The sequence below is a fragment of the Cotesia glomerata genome, linkage group LG4 (assembly GCF_020080835.1).
Source record: "Cotesia glomerata isolate CgM1 linkage group LG4, MPM_Cglom_v2.3, whole genome shotgun sequence".
In the NCBI taxonomy this organism is placed as follows: Eukaryota; Metazoa; Arthropoda; class Insecta; order Hymenoptera; family Braconidae; genus Cotesia; species Cotesia glomerata.
In genome coordinates this window covers 24,559,317-24,587,262 of record NC_058161.1, presented here as the reverse complement: position 1 = coordinate 24,587,262, position 27,946 = coordinate 24,559,317, and the positions used below count along the sequence as shown (strand labels likewise).

At 30.2% G+C, this 27,946-nt stretch overlaps 1 protein-coding gene and 1 long non-coding RNA gene across 5 annotated transcripts in view; both read right to left on the bottom strand.

Annotated features, from left to right (window-relative positions):
* Positions 1-27,946, bottom strand: part of LOC123264374 (cyclic nucleotide-gated cation channel beta-1-like) — a 245,303-nt gene that overhangs the window by 41,662 nt on the left and 175,695 nt on the right. The window lies entirely within an intron of this gene.
* Positions 697-26,092, bottom strand: LOC123264377. Its single transcript, XR_006509320.1, has 3 exons — positions 26,082-26,092; positions 26,018-26,029; positions 697-774 (listed from the first exon to the last, which is right to left on the bottom strand). It is a non-coding gene; the product is annotated as an uncharacterized LOC123264377 (long non-coding RNA).

Below are 27,946 nucleotides of genomic sequence, written 5' to 3'. Positions count from 1 at the left end.
ATTTAATACGCGTTTATTAGAGTATAATACGTTTTTATTTATACACAAAATAACTTAGTTTTTTAGTAATCAATGAATAATAAGATAAAAACGTCATAATCGGTTTTGTTTTGTTAATAAATGGTTGTCAACAAATTTTATAATAAATCTATCTATTATCACCAAATAATGTTAAACTATTGACGATTATCCACAGTTTCAAATTAAAAAATGTAAATCAGGAAATTGAATTTTATAATGAAAATACATAGAAATTTTTTTTTAATTTTTAAAGGTAAATATTTATGACACTGAAGTTGACAGATAAATTAAAAAAAAAATTTTTTTTTTAATTCATAGCAATTAAATTATTATAAAAAAATATGATCAAAAAGTTCCACATGTGAAAATTAATAAAAATTACAAGTGAAAATTTTTAGAAGCATTTTTTTATCATGATTGATTTTTGTTAGAAAAATTTTTAAAATTGACAGCTGACGGCTAACTTCAGTATTATGAATATTTATAAAAAAATAATTAGAATTTATTACATTTAACTAACTTTTCTTTTATTGAAAATCACTACATGATATAACAATGGTACCATTCGCACTTGTGATGACATTAAAAGTAAAAATCAAATAAGGCTAACCACAAGCAGGTTATGAATATACACATATATACATTGAATTACTTAAAGAAATTTTTATTTTTATTTGCGTTGAAAAATTGGCCACAATGCATCTAAATCCCTTTCTTTTGACAAAACATCCATTGTTTAATAGACACTCTTCACTGTTTAATAATTATTTTAATTTTTATTCACTATTAATAAACAATAACTCCGAATTTTACGCCTTGACTTTAGGATTAAAGATGGCTGCCGTTAAAGCGAGACTGGCGGTGGTTTTAATAAACACATATTAGTATCTAATAAAATTTTATTAAATACTAATAAAATTTTATTCACTGCAAAAAAAAATATTTATATGTAATTAATATTTATTGACAAGTAGTACTAAAGTAAAAAAAATCCAAATACGCGTTTTTATTCACTGTGAATAAAATTGTCTCTCAGTGTGGTTATAATGCCTTGTGTGAATTTTTGAAGTATTTATGAAGGGGCAAACACGATAACTTTTGAAAAAATTAATTTTTCAGTTCAATTTATTTTTTAATCTTCTCATCTAGGTTATAAGAAGTCGCGGATTGAAAATTGCAGCTTAATATTGTTTTTTTTTTAATTATAATTAATTTTTTTCGGCTGGCAGTTGGAGAAATTTCCTGTCCTTTAAGCAGCCATATATAAAAATTTATTTTTAAATACAGCTTGAAGACAGCTGATACTATACTCAATTGTTTTGCTGGCCGACCAACGGTAATACACTCTTTAATTGGTTCTTTTTTATGATTCACTTATCGGAACGAAAGAGGGCGTTCAATTCGTATGGAAAAAATTAGGAAAACTGTTGACCCTGGAGGCCATCCCTGCAACTTCCCGCTAATTCCGTTAATACTTGGGCGCTTAAAATTGCATCTATAAAGTTTTTGAGCTCTTCGAGCTCAAAAATACAATCTGTGTAATGTTTTGAGCTCTCCGAGCTCAAAAAGATACCATTTCTATGCTTTTGAGCTCTTTGAGCTCAAAAGTCTGATAGAAGTTTCATAGAACATTATTTTTTGAATTTCCAAACCGCAATAACTTTTGAATGAATGAACCGATTTTTACGTTATGGCGGCATTCAACGCATTTTTTTGAGCCTCATAAAGAATTTCTAAGTTTCAATTGGTCAAACTAGAAATTTCGGAGTAACTCCGAAAAAACACTTTTTTCAGTTTTCTTTCGTTCACGATATCTCTCGAACTAATCAACCGATTTTGACCGGATTGGCGGCGATCGACGTAATTTTTCAAGATTAAGAGCTGATGAGTTTTTGTAATCGATCGGTAGAGCCGTTTAAAAGTTATTCTAAAAAAACCACTTTTGAAAAAAAATTTTTTCTTATTTTTTTTTGAGTTTTCTCAAAATTTCTCAAAATCTATCGGGAAGTTAAAAATACTATCCGCGGGAAAATTTGAACGAGCTTTAAAATAGAATTGTAAATAAAATTAATTTCTTTTTATTAACACGCTTTTATTAACTTCACCTGTATGTTTGTATGTTTGTATGTATGTTTGTATGTAACTCTCCTTCGCATAAAGAGACTACCATAATGATATTATTTAAATTTTGATTATTATCAACCTAGAACCCAGGTGATGACCTTCCTAGTCATCCTCTGATGACCATCCCGAAGTTATATCTCGAAACCAGGTGTTTTCCTCCGTAGGTTTTCATCGGGAATGGCACAGATAAACCCGTACATTAACCCGGAATCCTCTGATGACCATCCCGAAGTTATATCTCGAAACCAGGTGTTTTCCTCCGTAGGTTTTCATCGGGAATGGCACAGATAAACCAGTACATCAACCGGAATCCTCTGATGACCATCCCGAAGTTATATCTCGAAACCAGGTGTTTTCCTCCGTAGGTTTTCATCGGGAATGGCACAGATAAACCCGTACATCAACCCGGAATCCTCTGATGACCATCCCGAAGTTATATCTCGAAACCAGGTGTTTTCCTCCGTAGGTTTTCATCGGGAATGGCACAGATAAACCCGTACATCAACCCGGAATCCTCTGATGACCATCCCGAAGTTATATTTCGAAACCAGGTGTTTTCCTCCGTAGGTTTTCATCGGGAATGGCACAGATAAACCCGTAGATCAACCCGGAATCCTATGATGACCATCCCGAAGTTATTATATCTTGAAGCTATTTGTAATCTTTCTAGATCATTCCAGAAATTTCTAGACTTTTCTAGAACATTCCATACCGATTTCAGCCGTTGCACACGATTTGGAATCTTTCTAGATCATTCCAGAAATTTCTAGACTTTTCTGGAACATTCCATACCGATTTCAACAGTTGCACACGATTTGGAATCTTTCTAGATCATTCCAAAAATTTCTAGACTTTTCTGGAACATTCCATACCGATTTCAGCCGTTGCACACCATTTGGAATCTTTCTAGATCATTCCAGAAATTTCTAGACTTTTCTAGAACATTCCATACCGATTTCAGCCGTTGCACACCATTTGGAATCTTTCTAGATCATTCCAGAAATTTCTAGACTTTTCTGGAACATTCCATACCGATTTCAACAGTTGCACACGCTTGTTTTGGAGGCATAAATGTTTTACTCTTTGGTGATCTAATGCAGTTACCACCTGTCCGAGGACATCAAGTATTCCAACAACCAGAGCACATGAAACCTGCTACACATTTATGGCGGCTATTCCGCCTGGTTGAACTCAAACAAAATATGCGCCAACAAGGAGACACAACGTTTATAGATGTGCTTAACGCCCTAAGAGTTGGAGAATTAACATCTAAGCATATGGAAGTTCTTTTAAGTAAAGTGTCAACAGATGCTACTGATGATGAATTTTCGATCGAGAGAGCTTTGAGAATATATCCAACAAATGACCAAGTTGCTAGACACAACGAAAAAGTTCTCCAGAGTTTTGAGGATAAAGGGACTACGATTTATACAATTAATGCACAAGACCAACTCATCGATGCTACACGAAATTTAGGTAATACAAGTTTAGACTCTGTTATACCTAATGATATCAATAAAACAGGAGGTCTTCCTAAAGTATTGAAAATATTTGTAGGAGCTAAAGTGATGTTAAGGTCGAACATTGATGTGTCAAAGGGTTTAGTGAATGGCAACATGGGCTTCATTACCGAAATTATATGGCCTAATTTTCGCAGGGACCAAGTATACGCGGAAGACATCCCGTCAGTCCGTATTGATTTCGGTTCAGATGGTGTCCACGTAATTAAGCCAATATCAATACAATTTCCAGCAAAGTACAGCTATGGAACTGCTGAGAGACGAATGTTACCGCTAATCCTGAGTTGGGCATCGACCGTTCATAAGATGCAAGGCTGTACAGTTGATCATACAGTCATTTATCTGGGCTCTCGGCTGTTTGCTGCGGGACAAGCATACGTAGCACTCAGCCGATGCAGATCTTTGGACGGGATTCGAATTGAGGACCTTGATTGCTCCAAGTTGACGGGTAAAACCCTATGTAACAGCGAAGCATTAGATGAAATGGAACGACTAAGAAATAATTCATAAAAATTGATTCAGAAATCCAGAACCTAAATAATTGCAGATGCCGTAACAAAAGATGAATATAATATACTATGGAATCGAGAATTTACCCGTAGTAATTTTTCCAAACCTACCCAATGGTTTGTAAGTTGACAGAGTCGTGTATAGTGAATTTATAGAAAAAAAAAATTTTTTTTTAAGTCCACAAAGCAATACGTTTGAATTAAGACAATACGTATTGCGACTAGGACTTGGAAAAAAAAAATTTTTTTCCAAGTCCACAAAGCAATACATTTGAATTATGACAATACGTATTGCGGCTAGAACTTAGAAAAAAAAAATTTTTTTTCTCCTCTCAAGTCCACAAAGCAATACGTTTGAATTAAGACAATACGTATTGCGGCTAGAACTTAGAAAATAAGAAAAAGATATAGTTTATTTATGCTACGTATGAGATAAATAGTCAATATTCTGACAGTCGTGCTGTTGCGATATGAGCGTGAGGTTTGGGACATTCATATGAAGACGAGTGTGGTAGATGTCGCACTTGAGAGAAAATATGGAATACAATCGAGTTCATAACGATGAGTCATGCCATATATTGGCCATAGATTACATACGGTGATGTTTCGTCCGAAACGTACATACTGTAGATAGCTAAAGCTACTATTTATTAATAAATATAGTTTAAAAAAACTAAAAAAACACGCTTTTAAAGAATATTTTGAACTAAAAAGTTAAAAATAAATATAGTTTAAAAAAACTAAAGAACACGCTTTTATAAATAATATCGAACTAAAAAGTGGAAAATAAAAAGTGGAAAATAATTTTAAAAAACTCAAAAAAGTAGTATATAAAAAATACTAGCAGAACTGAGAGAAAAGCGTGGGGCGCTCGATATATGAAATTATGGCACAAGGCGCCCCACGCTTTTCTCTCAGTTCTGCTAGTATTTTTTATATACTACTTTTTTGAGTTTATTTTTAAAATTATTTTCCACTTTTTATTTTCCACTTTTTAGTTCGATATTATTCATAAAAGCGTGTTCTTTAGTTTTTTTAAACTATATTTATTTATTTGTAATTAACTTATTAATATTTTTTCTTTAATTTATTTTTGTCGTGTACAGTAGATAATTCTTTTTTTCTATCGACAAGTTAGAAAGAAAAATGATCACTAAGCTTGTCAAATTTTTTTTAATTGATTAATATAAAATTGTTAAAAATTGAAAATAGTATTTAAGTTATAGTAAAAACTTCTCTATTTACTAACGTTAAAACTATAATATTAAACGCATTGCAAATTTGAATTTACTTAATATTTTATATTTTTCAGTAATATAAACCGTTATATTTTTCAGGAATAGGATCAGGATGTGTTACCGATGAAAACTGCAGTGATTTGAATAATACACTCTGCACATCAGGAAAATGTGAGTGTGTGAAAGGTTACTGGAAAGCCAACGAAATTTGTCAGCTTGTAACAAACACAACTTGCATTAATCATTCTGATTGCAAAGAAAGTGGAACTAAATGTCTTCTAAATAATTGCGTCTTACCGACCGATTTCTTCATTGAATCCAACACTCGCTACGCTACCATCTATGCCGCAGAACGTAAGATAGCTATCTTTCCAATCAAAAATTTTCTTGGGCCAAAAAAAATATACTAATTCAAAAATTCTGTTAGTGTGTTAAATTAGATAATATTGAATTCTTTTTTTTATTGATTAGGATTAAATGATGTCTGTCAAACTGATCACCATTGTCGAAATATCAATCACAGTAAATGCATTAATGGAGCTTGTAAATGTGGACGTGGCACTTTACCGTAATTTGAAAAATGATATTAATAGAAATAAATCGTCGAAATTAATTCTATTTTTTTCAGGTCTTTACTTCCAAGCTTAAGTTCTCCTTCTGGAGGACAGTGCCGACAAACATTAAACTTTTATTGTGAAAAAGATTCTGAATGTGTTTATTATTACAAATCCAAGTGTTTCTTCAACAATTGTTCAATTGCGGAGGATTTCTTCATTCCTGAAAACGCTCACAAAGTCAGCGTATATGCCGCAACTCGTAAGAAAAAATCCAAATGTTTATGTTTAATTGTGATAAATCTATAGTTATTTAATTTTAAGATATTCGAGACGTTTGTCGTGCTGACCACCATTGCCGTAACATCGAAAATACTCAATGCATTGAGGACCAGTGTCGTTGCAAGATGAACTTTACAAATATAAACGGCAAATGTCGTAAATTGTCGGATTTATTTTGTTCTCATGATTCTGATTGCAAAAAATATGGTTTTGATTACTGGTGCTTTTTGAATGCTTGTCATCAAGGAGGAGATTACTTTCATACTGCAGATACTTCTCAATGGAAGGCTAAATGTACTTTAATTTATACTTTATTGCAGCCGAATCCCTCTAAAGGTGCTAGTACTCTAGTAACATTGGTTTTGAACAAGATTATTTAGTTAGATAGTTTATCAAGTCTTTGGATCAGAATTGGAGAATTCTTGAGCCAGACAGTTAATCAAGATTGTCTGTCCAGACTTGGACGATTTTAAAACAGAATTTAGAGCAATACTTGGTCAAGTTTAGTGCCAAGTCTGTAGTCAGAATTTGTCCAGATTGTTGAAATAAAAATGTGAACTTCTGCCTTGACAATTGAGTCTTAAAAAGTGGTGGTGGGGAGTTTCAACATTTCTGGTTATTTTCTGGATGTATTCAGACTCAAATCTTGCTCAAGAATCTTGGTCAAATATCTAGAGCGATTCTTGAATTATCTGCCGTAAATTTCTAGTCCAAGAATTGTAAAAATCTGTATCCACCCAAGTAACATGTGCTTGAGCAAGATTTAGGTCTCAGTATCTTGAGCAAAACCCCTAGTCTCTAGTGTCTTTTTCTACCAATGGGTCTTGCTCAAGTTCATGTAGAAAGAACTGGTTCAAGATTTATATATAACTAGCTCAAGACATCTTGTGCAAGAATATGAGACCAGTCTAATGCAAGGTGCATTGAAAAACTTTCTGACGCATTTTTTGAATCAGAAACTCGCAACAGACACTTACCCATGACTTGCTCAAGATTTGCTCAAGATCCGTAATTTTCAGTAATTTGTTCATCTCTAAAGCATTTGTGAACCAAAAACTAGCAGCAAATGTTGAAGCGTGACTTGCTCAAGATTTGCTCAAAATGCATGATGCGTTATATATTTTATAGCACGTTTTCCCCTCCACTACTTGAAGATGTATTGATTCAGTGGTGCTCATTTTAAAATAATTTTGTCTTGATCGATAAAACAGTAGGTCTATACTCTAAAAGGTTAAGCTGAATGAGATCTACTGATCCTATAGTAAATATAGGAGGGGTAGAATGATGCGAACGGTCATTCGAAAACATTTGATCTTGAGCAGATCTTGAGCAAGTCTTGCACAAGTATATTCAGCATGCTTCTGGTGTCAGTCTTACTCAAAAATTGATATAGTTAGTTTATTGATAAGCATCTTCAGGATTTCTCAATTTTCTTACACAATTCTTGTGCTATAATCTGGCCCAAAGTTCTTGAACAAGGCTTGTTCAAGACTTGTCAATTGAATTTGCTACAAGTTTCTGGAGCAAGACCCATAGGTAGAAAAAGACACTAACAACTATCGAAATTGAGACCAGACTTGATCAAGCCTTAAAAAATATTGCTATATGAACAGATGCTTTATCACGATTTTTGAGCTAGACTTGCTCAAGACTTGAACCAAATTGTTACTAAGGTAGTCTTGATCCCTTTCATATGTTACTTGTTCCTCTATGCGCGTTTTGGATGCGCAATAAAAAATATAAGCTTCATTTGTAATCAACGTCTTATTAGGAATGGTAATTTTCATTTAATTTTACAAAAACTGCCATTAATAATTGAATAAAAATTGAGAAAGTTAAGAAAAGTGTCATGAAACCTTTAGAAAGCAAGCATCTTTAGAAGGAATTTGGCTTTAAATGCACTTCTTATCAAACATCGACATTTCTTATTAATATGAGTAACATTTACAGGGATTAAAGGCTATTGTAGAACCAATCTTCACTGTAGTAACTTGAATAATACTAGATGCTTCCTTGATCAATGTGTATGCAGATATGGTTATAAATATGAATCTGGTGAATGCAAGGAAGATTCACCCACCAATTGTTCTAAGGACTCTCAATGCAGTGGTTGGGCTGAAAAATGTATTCTTGGTCAATGTCAATCTCCAGATAGGTTCTTTGAATCTGCCCGCTCTGACGCTTTGGATTTATATGCTGTTAATCGTAAGAGTAACCTTCTAGTAATCGGTTGCATTTCATCATCATCATCATCATCATCATCATCGCCATTATTATCATTTATTTATTACAGAAAAAAATTACAATTCTAATCATCAATAACCAACAATTATAATTAATCAAGTAATTTTGCAGGTTTCTATGGTGCCTGTAGAACAGACCATCATTGTCGCAACTTTAATAACAGCCGTTGTCTTGACAATCAATGTCGATGCTTTCGTGGTTGGGATTTGGTATCTGGTGGTTGCAAGCGAACTATCAACATAACCTGTTCTGATGATTCCAAATGCCGACGATATGGGACCTTCTGCTTTCTGAATAATTGTCTCTACCCGGAAAACTTCTTTGATTCATCGAATATCAACCAATCTAACGTCTACGCTGCAAAACGTAAGTTACTATTCTAAATAATTGAATTTCGTTAGTTATGAATTTTTTTCAAGGTATTTATGGATACTGCCAATCTAATCATCACTGCCGGGAGTTGAGCAATACTTATTGCTTCGAGGATAGATGTAACTGCTTATCAGGTCACGAAAATGTCAATGGTTCCTGCATTAAAGCTATCAACATATTCTGTTCTAATGATTCCGAGTGCCTATTACCTAGATCTTACTGTTTTCTTAACACTTGTCTCTACCCAGAAGATTTTTTCGACCCAGTCAATGGATACAACACGAGTCTATATGTTGCCCAATGTAAGTTACTTTTAAGACACAAAATTTTGCGAGCAAATCGAGCATTTTTTCCAGTTACTCGCTCTTTTTATTCTATCATAATCATTTTTATGCAATTTTATGGGCCCAATTGACAATTTTAAATTATTGCAGGTGTCGGTGGATTCTGTCAAGCTGATCAACATTGTCGGAACATACAAGGTTCAAAGTGTTTTCGACGGAAATGCAGTTGTGCGAATGATTATTCTATAAATGGAACAGAATGCAACAATGTGACTCTTATATTTCAGTAAAAGTTAATAAATATTATGGTGCGTTTAATGAATTCATAATAAGATGAATTTTATTAAGTCTATAAACTCGGTTTGATAATTATTTAAATACCTAAATCATTTCGTCGATCTTAAATGAAAATTTAGCATTTCAACACAGTGATAAATTAGAGTAAGCCATTAATTGAGCAATCTTATTTACAGTTTGAAAGTATTACATGACCAATCTACTCATTTTTGTAGAATCACAAAAAATCTAAGACTTAAATACGACCGGTTCGAATCCTTTAAAAAAATTCGGAAGTTTGACTTTTGTTCATCCAATTTTGTTGTTTGTAGAACGTTAAATTTGATTGATTCAAAATTTAAAGTTTAAATTTTTATTTGAATTTACTTGAGTAGAGAATATTTCAATCGAATGCTCTCAAGGACAATGAGAAACTGTAATTTAAATTCTTTACCGATGTCATCCTTATTATAGTACTAATTTTCGTCAGAAGATCTGGGAAATCGCATTTAAAATCAAATATTAAAGGTTACGAATTAGAAAAAAATTATAAATTTTTGAGAGTACTTTTTAGGACATTTGAATCTTTATGGTACTATCGTGAATTTAAGTTAGAATAAAGATATTTCACTTGCATTTACAACTAAAAAATGTTTTTCATGGAAAGATCCTAGATGAGTATAAAAATTTCAATCGATCTAATAGAATTTAATGAAAAGAATATAATAACCCCGTTAGAAAAATCACTCCATAAACATAATTTTTATTATTAACTTTTAAGTTTTACATAGTTAATTTCTACAAGCAAAAAATCATCATATGATTTAATGTTTTAAGATGTCAGACTTGACTAAATTATTTGAGATTTTGTGAAATTTTTGAACATTTAATATTTTTAATAAGTGAAAAATTGTTGAAAAACAAATTATAAATTACTCAAATTTTCAATCCCTTATTTTCTAATTAATACTTTTAAAATAAATCTCTTAAAGGAAACAGAAAGCGTAACCACGCGACGCCTAGCGGCGACTTTTAGATCTACTCTACCTTTTTTACTTTTTCTACATATTCTATCATTTAATAAATTTTTTTATTTCTAATAATAAAACTTCCCAAAATTTTGACCTTAAAATTTTTCAACAATTTAGAAGAAACTCAAAAAAATATTTTTTTTTGATTTTTAATTGCAACAATACAGAAATTATTGAACTTATCTATAATATTGAATACTTTTATTAAATTTAATTGATTTCAAATATTGCAATCAATATCAGTGAATTGAATCGTAAGATTTCTTCAAAGAACTAGGAAGCTTCCCTGACTATTCCCGCGAGGGTGTCACTATGTCTGTATGTATGTATGTATGTGTGTGTGTGTGTGTGTGTGTGTGTGTGTGTTTTTTTTTTTTTTTTTTTTGTAGGGGGGGGAATCCTTTTTACGGATTCTAGGCATAGCTGTTTGGCCTGGATATGTGGCGACTCGACGCAGCGTCATACTAAAACTCGACGCTGGCGCCCCTACCCACTAAACCCTAAACCCCTTTCTCTTCTATCCTCTGATCCCCCATGGTACCGCCGTAAGGCATTTCTTCGCAGGGGGAGGAATTAGCTGCCGCTCTTCCTTCTGGTGGCTAAGATGTTTTTTATTTCTATCTCCCTTCTAGTTTCTGTTTTCTGCTCTTTTTCTCTCGATGGACCGCAACTCTGTAAGCACTTCAGTGGCAAAGGTGCTCGTGGCGTTCCAGACAGCTTCTGATGACAGCATTTCTTCTACTATTGTCTCCGGTTGAATTCTCTTTTTTAGAATCTTCTCTAATTCATCGCGCTGTTGGTTAAAACGAGGACATGCAAAGATCACGTGCTCCACGTCTTCAGCGACACCTGAGCAGGATGGGCACTCCGGAGAATCGTCGTGCTTAAAGCGGTGAAGATAGGCTCGGAAGCAGCCGTGTCCTGACAACATCTGCGTAAGGTAGTAGTTAACCTCTCCATGACTCCGGTTCAACCAGTCGTCGATCCTCGGTATAAGACGATACGTCCATCTTCCTTTTTCTGCAGCGTCCCACTGGAGCTGCCATCGGTCGAAGCTGTTTTGCCGTTCTTCAGTTCTGAGCTCTTCAGCGCTTAGTGTAGTTGACCTTTTACGATGATAAAGGTTCCGTCTTTCCTCAGCGAGGACTCTGAGAGGCAGAGTTCCGGAAATAACGCACACTGCTTCCTCGGATATTGTGCGGAAGGCGCTGGCGACTCTTAAGGCACACCGTCGGTATACTGGTCCAGCCTTCCTCCATGATTGTGTGTGTGTGTGTGTGTGTGTGTGTGTGTGTGTGTGTGTGTGTGTGTGTGTGTGTGTGTGTGTGTGTGTGTGTGTGTGTGTGTGTGTGTGTGTGTGTGTGTGTGTGTGTGTGTGTGTGTGTGTGTGTGTGTGTGTGTGTGTGTGTGTGTGTGTGTGTGTGTGTGTGTGTGTGTGTGTGTGTGTGTGTAAACCTCTTATAACTTTTGAACGGTTCAACCGATTTCATCGCGGTTGGTGCCATTCGAAAGGGCTTGGCCAAACTTAGATTTTGAATACAATTTGGACTGATTCGGACTATGTAAGATGATACAGACTTAATTCAATCATTTCAGATTTTGTTCAATTGAACATTTAACATTTTTTCTGATCACATTTAATTGAGAAATTTTTGTAAAAAAATTTTTAATTACTCTATTATTCAATCCCTTATTTTCTACCCCCACGGAAAAAGTATATATTCTGAATTATATTCTGAAATATATTCTGAAATATATTCTAGAATATATTCTAAATATATTCCGGATATAGCCCGTTTGGCCCAAGGAATATATTTCAAAAGTATATATACCTGAATATATTCAGTATATATACGATTGATCAGACCATAGATCTGACGACAGACCAGAGAAAAATTTTGAGTAAAACGGAATACAAGTGAGTGCATGCCCATATATTCCGGAATATATTCCTTGGGCAAAACGGGTTATATTCGGAATATATTCTCGGATATATTCTGGAATATATTTCAGAATATATTCCAGAGTATATACTTTTTCCGTGCGGGTAGTTAACTCTTTTAACATAAGTCTCTTAAAGGGAACAGAAAGTGGAACCATGCAACGCCTTGCGGTGACTTTCAGACCTACTCTAACTTTTCCGTCTTTTTTTACTTATTCTATCGTTTAATAAATTGTTTCATTCCTAATAATAAAATTTTCCAGAATTTTGACCATAAAATATTTTTAAAAATTCAGAAGGAACTCAAAAAATATTTTTTTTGATTTTAAATTGCAATAATACAAAAATTATTTGACTTATCGTAAATATTAAATACTTTTATCAAAGATTAAAAATATTGCAATTAAAGTAGTTTGGATGCCAAATGACTTCAACTTGACTCCATATTTTTTTATATTCATTCGAAAGATTATGATTTAGTACATCTATAGAAAAAAAGTCAGAATTTTTTACTACACCGTATAAGAGATATAATTAATTACAGTTTTGCAAAAATACACGATCTCTTATGAGTGTCCTTGTTTAATAACTCCGGAAATGAAGGATTTATAAAAAATCGGCCAACTTGACCCCATAAAAAAAAACTTTCTAATACATAGAACAATGTTTCATACATATTCTATCAAAATTTGATACCAATTTACCATATAGTTTTAATTTAATTAATTTTTTAATATAAAAAATTGCTTTCTATCTTTGTTGTTTGTCGGAGACTTTACTCCCCCATTTTTATCAGGGGAAAAATGGCGACTTCTCGGTGCGCGGCAAATTGAAAATTGAAGTATAATCATAAAATTTTTTTGCATTAAAATAAATTGTTATTAAACATACATTAAAAGTTCACGTAAATTATAGCAGATTCAACAAATTGAAGTGATATTTGCAAATTTAAACAATAAATGAACACCGTGAGCAACTGTTTTAAGTACCGACCATACATAACTTATAACAGTTGTTATTGTTTTGTGACAGCCCAGTACTTGTCAATTGATATTTTAATAGTTATATTATTATAATTATTTAACCATAATTATCAATTGGATTTATTCAATTAAATTCTGATTAGAAATAGTTTTATATTTTATATTATTTTTCGAGTGATCACTTGCAAAAAAGAAAAAAAAAATATCTATTAATTTGACCTCAGATTGCGACGACCAAACTACTTTAATATCAGTAAATTTAATCGTTAGATTACTTTAAATCACTTTGTTACCACAACTAAATTATTTTAATGCTACAACACAATAAGCAAAGTTGCAAAGTACATAGAGAAATGTAAATGTCACTCTTACAATTCAGTAAAAGTTAATAAATATTATGGTGCATTTAATGAATTTATAGAAAGATGAATTTCATTAAGACTATGCGCTTTATTGAATTAATATCCAAATGCCTAAATCATTTCGTTGATATCAAACAGAAATTTTACGTTTCATTAAAGAGGTAAATTAATGTAGGCCATTGAAAAAAATAATATAATTAAAGTTTAAAGAAGCCATTTCCAATCAATTAATTTTTGTAGAATCACAAAAAGTCTAGAACTTATAAACAGCCGGTTCGAAGTCTTTAAAGGAATTCGGAAGCTTGATGTTTGTCAAAGGAGATCATACTAGCTCACATCAAATTTGATTTATTTAAAATTTGTTATAGAATTAAATTTTTTTTTGAATTTTCTGAAGTAGAAAGCATTTTAATTAAACGCTAAAGCAAAATAACCATACTTAACAACTACTCAAGATTATTTATGGATTCAATATCGCAATACTAATTTTCGTCCTAAGATCTGGAAAATTGTTTACAAAACAAAATTAAATGAACAGGTGAAAAATCCAAACACAAATAATTTTTACATAAAAAAATCCTATAAGTATAATAATTTCAATCGATCTTATAGAAGTTAGTAAGAAAATTTAACAATAACAACTCAAAAGTTTCTTTTCCTAAACGAATTTTATATATTTAATTTTTACAAACAAAAAATCATCATACGATTTATTATTATAATATGAGACATCGTACTCCACTAAATTATTTAAAATTGTGTTAATATTAATATTTTTACTAATCATATTTAAGTGAAAAATTTTTGGTAAAAAAATTATAAATTACTCAATTTTTCAATCCCTTATTTTCAAGTTATGACTTCTTAAATAAGTCTCTAAAAGAGAACAGAAAGTAGAACCATGCGACACCTAGCGGTGATTTTTAGACATACTCTCCTTTTTTGTTTTTTTTACTTATTCTATCGTTTATTAAATTGTTTTATTTCTAATAATAAATTTTTCAGAATTATGACCATAAAATTTTTTTTATAATTTAGAAGGAACTTAAAAAAAATTTTTTTTTCAAAATTTAATTGCAATAATACAAAAATTATTGAACTTATCTTTACTATTAAATACTTTTATCAAGGATTCAAGATATTGGAATAATATTGGAATAATAATAATATCAGTAAATTTAATCGTCAGATTTCTTTAAATAACATTATATAAAATTTTTATCTGTTTTTAGAATTGATAAATTTATTTTGAATTTTTTAGACTGAATTTATCTATCAATCATTTGCTTCTTCATTAAGAGATATTTTGATAAAAAATTATTATCTTGAAAAGATACTATTAGACCAGAAATTAACAATCACTTAAGAAAAAAGATAAATTTTTATAATAAGAAATAAATAGACAGTTATTCAATTTAGCAATCTGAAAAATCAACAGACTCGATAGAGTCTGGCGCCAAGTTCCGTTCTCAAGCCAGACTACCGAGTGTGTATATACCGTAAGCAGAACGGTTTTTTGAGGTTACAAATTTTTTTTCAAATTTATTTTGATTTTTTTTTTATATGATATTTTATAATAGTAGTTCATGCTTTTTATTACGTGTATTACTTGATTATTATCAATTATCTTTATAATTTCTATTTAAAATTATTAAAAATAATCAGCACAAACTATAGCGACCCAGATTTTTAGATTTTAACTTTTTTCTTATGTAAAAAGCGGACGGCCAGAGACTAAATAATATAAGAATGCATGATAATCTTATAATAGATGGGAAACTACAGTGAAAAAAAGATATTTGACAGCTTGCAATTACACACGCCAGGCGGCGCAAGAATAACTTTTACATGAACTATAAGTTAAAGGGGATAGTTTGCCACCGGAAATGTATTAAATTAAAATTGTCAATTTTTATTATAATTACAAAAAATACTGAAATCCGAGCAAAAACAGTTTAACTGTAAAAAAATCGCGCCAAGTCCACGTTCATAAGACTATTAAGAAAAAAAAAATTTTATTTCTTTACAAAAAGATATAAAATAAAAAATTAAAAAATCCAAGATACCGATATGGTTGTATATGATTTTCGGAAATTAAAAAAAATTTTTTTGTAAATTTAAAAATTAAAAGAAACCAATTTTGGAACGTACTTGGTGTGCATGATTGTGTACTTTAATTTTTTTTAAAAGTCCTAGTAGATAGATTTTAGGAATTTCATAAAAAGTGAAATATTTTGTAACCACGAACGCTAAATACGTTCCAAAATTGTTTCTTTTAATTTTTAAATTTACAAAAAAATTTTTTTTTAATTTCCGAAAATCATATACAACCATATTGGTATCTTGGTTTTTTTAATTTTTTATTTTATATCTTTTTGTAAAGAAATAAAATTTTTTTTTCTTAATAGTCTTATGAACGTGGACTTGGCGCGATTTTTTTACAGTGAAACTGTTTTTGCTCGGATTAGAATTATCAACCAATGATTTAGTTAAAATAGGCTTATAATATCAGCGAAAATTAAATTTTTCGATTATAAATAATAAAATAAAAGTTAAACTACAATGTTATATAGCAAATTACTTTCTTCTTGCTCAAAGTTATAACAACTAGTGGAGAAAAATATTTCAAATTTATGGAAAATTGTTCATGATACCGAGTATTTGTTTGTCAGAATTATTTTGAACTTCTTAAAATTTTTAAAGACAAAATTCTTTATGATGTTATGAAAAAATCAAAGGAAAATATATCTGAGAATACAGCAAGGATAAGATTGTAAAGAATACAGAGCATTTGACCAATTCAATAAATGTTATTTAGAAATCGCTATTTAAGAAAAATAATAAAGCACAACAAAACAATTAAGAATTGAAGAAAAAACAAATAAACAATTGTAGAAAATTTTTTAATGGATAAATGTTCCTAAAACGTTTTCAAAGTGCAATTCCTAAAGACATCTTGTGATATTAAAAATACCCAAGAAAAAACATTAATTTTATAATTATGCTTAAAATTCAACAAGATAATTTCACGTTACTTTAAAAATATTGTAAAGATCAAAATTCTTCGGAAAATTACTTTAATCGAATTGATTTAACTTTTTGACTTAATACTTATGGAATAAGTTTCTTCAAGCGGACAGAAAGCAGAACCATGCGACGTCTAGCGGCGACTTTTAGAACTAGTCTACATAGATGTTTTAATTTTATATAATAAAATGAAAGTTAAAGTACAATGTTATAAAGCAAATAATTATAACAGTTAGTAAAAATTATAATAGCCAGTCAAACATAGCATAAAATTTTGTGCCAACACATTGCTTACGACCAAATTTTTTTTTTTTTTGAAGAGTAAAAAAAAATATGGAAAAATATTTCAGAACTCAGCAAAGAAGGGAGTAAAGAATATCGATTATTTTACCAATTCTACAAACGTTTGTAAAAAATCATCAACAAAATGAAGCAACAAAGCACGAAAAAATATGAAACCAACAATTTCAATTCTTTCAATAAATCGCTTAAAAAATTTCTATGATTTTCAAGAATATTATTTTGATAGAAAAATTTTGCTAAAACTTCTTCAAAGTAAAATTCTTGAGGACATCGTGTGATATTAAAAATATGCAAAGAAAAAATTTAGTTTTATAATTATGTCTAAAATTCAACAAAGAAGTTTTAAATTACTTAAAAATTCTTGTAAAAATTAAAATTCTTCGGAAAATTACTTTCATCGAATTGATTTAATTTTTCGAGTTAATACTTATGGAATAAGTTTCTTCAAGCGGACAGAAAACGGAACCATGTGACACCTAGCGGCGACTTTTAGAACTAAGTACTTTTATTTACTTATTGAATTTTCAGGATAGTCTCGCAATATTCTCTTAAATTCAATTATATTAAATAATTTAATAAAATTTAGAAAATAAATTTTCGAACCTAATTAAAATTTAAATTTGCAAGATGAAGTTAAAAAATCATCGACAAATAATAGCTTGAATTAAACATAATTAAAATTAAGCTGTAAGAATGATTATTCTATAAATGGATCAGAATGCAAAAATGTCACTTTTATAACTTATGAAAAAGATAATAATTATTATGGTGCGTTTAATGAATTCATCAAAAGATGAATTTTACTAAAACTAAGCTTTGTTTAATAATTATCCAAATATCCAAATCATTTCGTCAATTTCAGATATAAATTCTGCATTTCAACAAAGAGGTAAATTAAAATAGACAATTACGCTTAAACTGTATAATTAACAATTTAAAGATACTCTCTCACCAACATAATTTTTGTAGAATGACAAAATATCTATGTTAAAGAAACAGCCGATTCGAAATCTAAAAAAAACATTCGAAAGCTTGATGCGCATTAACCGGATGAACACAGTAAATTTGATTTATAAATATTTTGTAGTACTGTACAGTTTAATTTTTTATTTGAATTATCTCGGGTAAAAAAACACTTTAATCGAACGCCTCTTCAAACTAAGAGCAAACAAACATCCCGAATTAAATTCTTTATCGATTGGATATTTTTATACTAATTTTCGTGATAAGACTTGGAAAATTTCATTTGAAATTGAATGTCAAAGGATGCCTAATATAAATCTCTATAAACGGTTGAAAAACCGAAACAGAACAAAAATAAATTTTTTAGAGTAATTCTAACGAGCTTGGTAGAATCTCTAATCTGATTTGAATTCATGATAGAAATCAGATCTTTAATCTGATTTGAATTCATGATATAACTATAAAGATATTTTATTCCAATAGTAGCTATTGAATAAAAAATTTTTTCATAAGGAAATCAGTAACGTGTGCTAATTTCAATCGATCTCATAGAAGTTAGTGAGAAAAAAAATAATGATAACTATTCTTAAATATTATTTTCATAATTGATTTTTAATCCAAATTGAATAATCGTTTGAAAAATCAAAACAGATCGAATAATAAATTTTATCGAGTAATTCTCACCACTTTTGAATATCTACAAATTTATAGAAAATTTATTTGAAACTTACTTGCAAATTTTTATGATTCATTTTTAAAATTCACATGTTTTATTTCTACAAATAAAAAATCATCGTATGATTTATTATCGTAAGATGATACAGACTTAACTTGATTATTTTAGATTCCGTTCAACTATTTATGACCCAGATTTTACTTTTTGTATTTAAGTATTTTAGTTTATTTTTATTAATTACTTAAAAATTAATAGAAACAATTATTGTTATTTGTGCGGCGATTATTATTTAATTATTGTATTTATTTAGTTAATAATATTATATTATTGTTACCGAAGGTATGATTAAATTAAGAAATTAAGCGTGTGAGAAATTATTATGAAGCCTAGCGAATTAATCGAGCAAAAGAAATTAATTGTTAAAGAAATTAAAAGACTGGGAAAATTATTCTAACTTCCGAACAAGATTTAGTATGGGAAATCGACAAAGGGATAGAGAATGAAAGAAATTACGATTAAAATAATAAAGAATTGTGAATTTGACGAAACGAATGGATGGATAATGAAAAAAATGACGATTATTATTTTAAAGAATTGTGTTTGGGAAATAAAAACTTAGAAAATTTTCGACGATCTTTGAGCTTGCGCGAGCCTCGATAGATGGCAAAGATGTTGCGTTTGTAGTGATGATTCAAAAATATGTTAAGTTCCGTTTTGAAAATAATTTTGAAATGCAATTCTTTCTCGGGAGAATTACTCGTACGTATACTCTTCACCAAGTAATTCTAGAGGATGATACTCTACCTGGAGTCTGACCAAGGCCCAGGTAAGTATATCGTGAACCGACCGGATGAAAATGCTACTCCCCGTGCCGAAGCCTTCAGCTGAGGTACGGTAGGTGATCATAAGCCGTGTAGGTGGGAGCGAGGAGAATACTCTCCACTTGCTCTCAGGGTAGAGTTTAGGACCCCACAGGGATGACGGCTAGTCACCCTGAGGGGGGAGGGGGTGTTATTGGGAAACTAGTTAGTATTTTGTAGACCGCGTTTTTTGAGTTTGAACCGTGAATACCGTCGTGTATGTTTGGATAGAAAGTTTCTATTGTATTAGTGTATATTGCTTATATTGTTTCTTGATTTTGAACCGCGTAAATGATTTTGAACCGCGAATATGTGTGAAAAGAGTGTTCTAATGTATTGTTTATATCGTTTAATTTGCTTATATTGTTTATATCGTTTATTAACATGATCAGGCCAATAAAGAGGTTTCCTTTTTCTTTGATTTATTTAAAATGAAGTGTTTTGTTTATATTTGTTTATTGATAATGTGATCCCCGTTTATGACTCTGGACTCCGGCGAGCAAATTTCGAGCCGGGGACTAATCAGCTAATTAGCTAATTATATGGCGCTCGAACAGGGACAGGATTAATTTTTGGTAACGGGCTACGTAGTGTAGTTAAAGTTGACTTATCGTAAATTCATATTATTGTAAATCTTTTGGAACTTGGGGAACGAGAAGAAAATCGTTCCAAAACGCGATTAGCCGGGATGTGAATGTGTCGTCGAAAAGAAGTCGTTCAACCGGATAAAGGATGAAACTAGAACCATGAATCTCTGATGTAAACCAGTACCGAAATCTATAAGTGTCTGCAGTGTTCTGAGCAATTCAAAGATGAGACCATGCCCTGGAGGTATGAGTCACCGTCATCAAGAATCACCAGTCACTGAAATAGCCACGAAGTTGAGGAACTCGTTGAAATCAGAACCTGAAAAAGTCCTGTGTGCCACTATGTGGACAGGCACCTGAAGTTGAATCCGAAGCCGAGTATGAGCAGAACTTGAACCACGACGCATCAACGTAGAACAACCGTGAGGAAGATCTATCCGAGGTCTCGATTGTGAACTAGATTCAGCGATGAGGATACCGGAAGAATATCCGCGTACTGGTAAGTACTTTTTTTGGCACTAAGCAAGAGTTCGACTTTCCCTGGATTTCGACCCTCTGTCAAAATCCAGCAGGTGAATCATACGCCGTGTAGGTGGGGGCGAGGAGGATACTCTCCACTTGCTCTCAGGGTAGAGGTTTAGGCCCAGGACTGACGGCTAGTCACCCTGGGAAACGAGGAACCAGCGTTTGCCAAGTAGTTCGCGATTTGTGCGCTCACAGCGGGTGAGGTTGTATGTGTGGAAACTTTAATCTTTGTAAAGACCAGCTTTGATCGTATCCTCGTTACCGACGGAAGGTACGCGTGCGTTACCGACGCAAGATTATTGTTTAAAATCGTTTCTTTAGTATTTTCGTATTGATTAACAACAACTGTTAATCTAGATTTAGTTGTAGGTTTTAATATAACCTAAAATTGTACCACGTGTGTTTTGTTTACTTTGTAACCTTTCTCATTGATTTATTTAATTGATTTTGATAAATAAACTGTTGATTTGTCTCTATGTTAACCTGTTTGACTTTTCGAATTTATTTCTTTGGATTGATTAATATATCTATTATCTAATTAAGTTTGTTTTGGCATTTATTTCGTTTTTTTTTGTATATTGGTGCCAACCCCCTTTAAACCCTGGAATTCGGCGAGCTTCAGATTCGAGCAAGGGGGCGTTTGAGTCGCAGGTGGACGTTTTTTTTGGATGGTCATTTAAAACACCAAGAATTACCCGTTACATATTGAACATTTAATATTTGTTCTGATCACATTTAATTGAGAAATTTTATAAATAAATTTTTAATTACTCAATTTTTCAATCCCTTACTTTCTAGTTAACACTTTTAACATAAGTCTTTTAAAGGTAACAGAAAGTGGAACCATGTGACGCCTAGCGGTGACTTTTAGACCTACTAAACATATAAAGTACAACAAATGATGTTGCTGAAATAGCTAAATTATTTTCGACAAGTAACTAATTATTTTTATGAGCTTTAAAAGCTACTAACTTTCCAATAGAAAAGTTTTTGAGCGTTTTGAACTTTAATATAACAGGAAGCTCGCGGAATAGCTTTTAGAGTGAACCATATCCAGGATTTTCGAATTTTAACAACAATAAATACAATTATAACTTATAACTTTAATGACAATCTTAAAAAAAAGCTTCTCAGAATAGTAAAACTATTTTTGGCTACAAAATAATTTTTTTATAGCAACAAAATTACTTTGCTACAACAACTAAATTATCGTGTTACTGCAACAAAATAAGCAGAGTTACGGTATCTAAATTATTTTATTGTCCTGACAAAATGATTGTTGTTGGAACAGCATATTAATTTAGTGACGTAACAAACTGGCTTATTACAGACTAATGTTTTTTTTCGGGAACAAATTGAGCATATTTTTCAGTTACTCACTCTTTTATTTTAACGAAATCGTTTTTATGTGATTTTTTTGACCTAATAATGAATTTTAATTAATTGCAGGTGTTGGTGGATTCTGTCAAGCTGATCAACATTGTCGGAACATAAAAGGTTCAAAGGGTTTTCGACGGAAATGCATATCTAAAAATAATTATTCTGTAAATGGAACAGAATGCAACAATGTCACTTTTATAGTTCAGTAAAAATTATGGTTACAATCCAGAATAAATATTATGATGCGTTCAATTATTGAAACTATAAGCTTTGTCTAATAATTATTTAAACACCTTATCATTTCATCAATTTGAAATCAAAGTTTTGCATTTCAACAAACATGTAAATTAGAGTAAGCCATCAATTGAACTATGAAATTTACAGTTTAAAGGTGTTAACTCATTTTGTTGCTATTACCAAAAACCTTAGTCTCAAGTACGACCAGTTTCAACTCTGTAAAAGAATTCGAAAGTTGGATTTTTGTTCTTCGAGCATTTCTCTCTGTTGGACTTTAAATTTAATTTATTCAAAATTTGTTATAAAGTTTAATTTTTTATTCAAATTTACTCAAGTAGAAAACATTTTAATTGAAGGTTAAAGCAAAATAAGTAGTGAATAAATCTCAAATTTTTTACCAATGCCACATTTGAAATTAAATGTCGCAGGATTTCCACAATAAAACTTTATCAATTGTTTAAAAAACATAACAGAATAAATGATTAATTTTTTAGAGAACTTCTCAGCACCTTAAAATAACTATGGTACTATTATGAATTCAAGCTAGATTGACGTTATTTATTTTACTTAACAATTACAGCTATTTAATCGGAAATTTGTTCATAAGAAAATCATAAGTTAAATAATTTTAATCGATTGCACAGAAGTAAGAGAGAGATCAATAATAACAAGTCGTTACAATTTGAGAATCTTAAACATTATTTTTATTATTAATTTCTAAGTCTTACTTTTTTTATTTTTTTCCTATAAAAAATCGTCATTATAATTTATTTTTGAGTAATAATATCAATCTTAACTCAATTTTTTTTAATTTCGTTAAATTTTGGGACATTTAATATTTTTACTGATCGTATTCAAGTGAAAAATTTTGTAAAAAAATTATAAATTGTTCAATTTTTTGATTCCTTATTTTCTAGTTAAAACTTCTCCATTCACCTCCTAGCGGAAACTTTTAGACCTACTCTTCATTTTCCGTCTTTTTTTACTTATTCTATCGTTTAATATATTGTTTTATTTCTAATAATCAAATTCTCCAGAATTTTGAATTTAGACTTTAACGAAAAATTAAGAAAGAACACAAAAAAATATTTTTTTAATACATGAAAGAGAACTCAAAAAAATATTTTTTTTTTTACTTTTAATTGCAATAATACAAAAATTATTGAACTTAACTTAAATATCAAATACTTTTATCGAAGATTCAAGATATTGCAATTAATATCAGTGAATTTAATCGTTAGATTACTTTAAATAACATTGTACAATAATTTGTGATCTGTTTTTAAAATTGATAAACTTATTTTAAATTTATTAGATTAAATTTATCTAACATTCATTTGCTTTTTAATTAAGAGACATTTGGATCAAATGTTAATACTCAAAAAAAGTTACGAGCTGCAACTTTGTGATACACAAATTAAGAACTTCTTTACAAGACATGAAATAAATCGGTAGTTAATCAATTTAACGCAGTAAAAAATCAAGAATATAAACCAATGAGTTAACCTTAAATGGTCTCATAATATAAGTGAATATTGAATTATTCAATCACAAAGAACAAAATAAAAGTTAACGTACAATATTCTAAAGCAATTTATCCCTTTTCCTCAAATTTATAACAACCAGTGGAAGAAATCATTTAAAATTTCTGGCAAATTAAAGTACTGATGATCTAAAATATTTCTTTTTTGTGGAAAAAAAAAAAAAAAAGTCAAGAAATATCTCAGAACTAAACAAAGAATATGGAACATCTGACCAATTCAATAAATGTTTTTTAAAAATCGTGAATAAAAAAAGGAAATAAACCGTCAAAATTCAACTACAAAATTTCAATTTTTTTCAAGATATCAGTTAATAAATTTCTATGATTGTAGAGAATATTATTTTGATAGAAAAATGTTCCTAAAACTATTTCAAATTATTTCAAAGAAAAACGCTTCGACTCCAGAGTCTGCTCCTTGCGAGTAACCCCACTAATATTACGAGATTTGTTATTAGTGCTATAAAATTGAGATTTATTTTTAATAAATTAGTTGTCTATAAAGTGCCTAAAAATTATTCACTCCCTACTAAAATTTTCTATTGCGTTCAATTGAAAATAAAACCAGTGAGTGACGGAAAAAAGTCAGCTATTAGATTAGCACTTTTGCAAATGTCCGGAGACAAGGTTAGTTGTTAAGCAGTAAACACTCATCAAAACTGCATTAATTTTTTTTTAATTAAAAAATTAGTACGTATCAATTTTGAAAATATCACGCATATTTGTCCGGGGAAAAAACTAATACAATCTGATAACATACTAGGAATATCCTTTCGGTATATAGGGATTACTATCCTTACAATTCTTAAAGATATCATGTGATATTGAAAATACGCAAAGAAAAATTTTAGTTTTATAATTATGTCTAAAATTGAAAAAAGTAATTTCAAATTATTTAAAAATTATTGTAAAGATAAAAACTCTTCGGAAAATTACTTTCATCTAATTGATTTAATTTTTTGACTTAATACTTATGGAATAAGTTTCTTCAAGCGGACAGAAAGCGGAACCATGCGAAACCTAGCGGCAACTTTTAGAACCAAGTGTTCTTTTTATCTACTTATTGAATTTTCTGGATAATCTTGCAATATTCTCTTAACTTCAATTATATTAAATAATTTAATAAAATTTAGTAGATAAATTTTTGAACCGAATCGAATTAAATTTGCAAGATAAATTTAAAAAATCATTGTAAGTCGACAAATAACAGCTTGAATTAAAGATAATTATGTGTGTTTTTTAAATTATATATGTTTACTGAATAACTATCTTTAGAAATTAATATTTCCTAGATCTTACTGTTTTCTCAACACTTGTCTCTACCAAGAAGATTTCCTGGACTTAGTCAATGGATAAAACAAAAGTCTTAGCGTTGCACAAGGTAAGTTACTTTTAAGACGCAAAAAAAAAGTTTTGTTTTAGCAGAATCTTGTAATTCAACAAAATATTTTAGAATGAACAAATCTATTTGTTGAAATAACAAGATTGTTATGTCAGAATAACAACAAATTTTGTTGCTGGTTCAACATAAACCACTTAGTAGGTATAACAAATAATTTTTAATATTTTATTTTTTCCAAAGACTGGTTTTTTATAATACTTTATATTTTTAGTTTATTGGCTGTCCAATGTAATACAACAATTTTTTTTTCGGATAGCCTAACAGGTAGAGCATTTGGCACGTAACCAAAAGATCCAGGTTCGAGTCCTGGTCTGGGCTGTCCGAATTATTTTTTCAGTCGAATTTATCTTTAATGACAAATTTAGATATAAATTGAGGATAAATTGTATATGCCTGGAGGGAAATACAGGCTAACAATATTACGAAAAATAAGGGAAAAAAAAGAAAAAAAAAATGTTGTATTAGACTGGACAATTAATAAACTAAAAATATAAAGTATAACAAACAATGTTGCTGAAATAGCTAAATTATTTTTGACAAGTAACTAATTATTTTGTAAGCTAAAGTTGCTTAAAAACATTTTTCTAAGACAATAACTAGATTTTCCAGCTCGAAGTTGGATTTTGAGCTTCAAGAACTACTAACTTTTCAATAGAAAAATTTTTGAGCGTTTCGAACTTTTATATAACAGGAAGTTCCCGGGATAGCCTTTAGAGTGAACCATATCCAGGATTTTTAAATTGTTACAACAATAAACAAAATTGTAACTTATAACTTTAATGACAATCTTAAAGAAAAGCTTCTCAGAATTTTACAACTATTTCCGGCAACGAAATTACTTTTTTACAGTAATTAAATTATTTTGTTACTGCAACAAAATAATCAGAGTAACTGTAGCTTAATTATTTTGTTGTCTTGACAAAATGATTGTTGTTAGGACAACATATCAATTTAGTGACGTAATAAACTGGTTTGTAATTACAAACTAAGGTTTTTTTTCAGGAACAAATCGAGAATATATTTTAGTTACTCACTCTTCTATTTTAACAAAATCGTTTTTATGTAAATTTCTGGACCTAATAATCAATTTTAAATAATTGCAAGTGTCAGTGGATTTTGTCAAGCTGATTAACATTGCCGGAACATAGAAGGTTAAAGGTATTTCCAAAAGAAATGCAGTTGGAAGAATGATTATTCTATAAATGGAACAAAATGTAACAATGTCACTCTTGCAATTCAGTGAAAGTTAATAAGTATTATGGTGAATTTAATGAATTCATAAAAAGATGAATTTTATTAAGACTACACTGTAAAAAAAACCGGGGTAAGTCCAAAGTGGTGTAGGTGTTAAAATTTGCGGTGTTAAATTCCAACACCGAAAGCGGTGTTAAAATAACACCGCTGCCGGTGTAAATATTTTTTCCGGGGTTAAAGCGGTGTTAAAATATTTTTTGATGTTGAAGATATTTTACTCTGTGAATACTTTTATTCACTAAATTACTACTATTGGGCAGTATATTCATTAATTCATAAAACTATCAATTATTGAAATGGTGGGTGTAAAATTGTATAATTTTTAAACAGAGTCTGTATTACATAGGTAACAATTTAAATAACTACAAACCGAAATTAAAATTTGTTCTGGATGATACTCATAGACTTTTTATATTTTTTTATGTCATACATTTTTTTCTTAACTTTTACAGGCACACTTTTGTTTATTTCAGTAGAAATCATAAAAATTACACCGGCCCACAAAAAAAAAGTGGTCTGTACTTTTGACCGGACCTACCTATCTTTATGTATTTTGACGTGCTGAATCCGAATCTGAAGCCCGCACACCCTCAAAATTATGAGTAAAATGCAAAAAACCCCCAAAAAAGGCAAAAAATTCTACTTATACATTTTTTATAGATTTTAAAATTTTGCGAATATTTCAATTATAAGATCATATTTCATCCATTAAAATGCACCTGAGTCATTAACAATCGTGATTAATAGATTTCTTCTCATATTTAAAACTGCAATTTTCTCGATTTTTTTTATTTTTTGAGATTTTTTTTTAATTTTAAAACGTCAATAGGACATGAAAACTTCAGATTCAAATTTAGTGGAACAAAGTACATAAAAGTCATACTCAATCTAAGTCCAAAAAATTTTTTCATCTTGATAATTTCGATTTTTCATGATTTCTTACCTTTTTTTCGGTTTTTTGCAATTTTTTCAAATTTTGATGGATCAAGGGACTACTTAACGTTTAGATTTAGATTCAGTGAATTGACGTACATGAAAATCATACTTGATCTGGGTTCACAAAAATTTATTCATCGCTGTGACTGCGGTTTTTCGCAATTTTTTGCTTTTTTTTGGATTTTTTTTGCATTTTACTCATAATTGTGAGGGTGTACGGGCAAAACTGACTTCAGATTCGGATTTAGCGCGTTAAAATACATAAAGATAGGTCTGGTTAAAAGTACAGACCACTTTTTTTTTGTGGGCCAGTGTAATGAATACTACTTTAATATAATTTCTATTTATTTTTTTAATTTAAAAACTAAATTTTATTATGTTTTATAGATTTTATAATCTTGATATTTTAAATAGAATGGTTACTCCTCTTTTACACTGGTATTACTCCGTCTTACACCGATTTAACACCGGTATTTTAACACCGGAAAAGTTACGCCGGTGTTATTTTATTTTA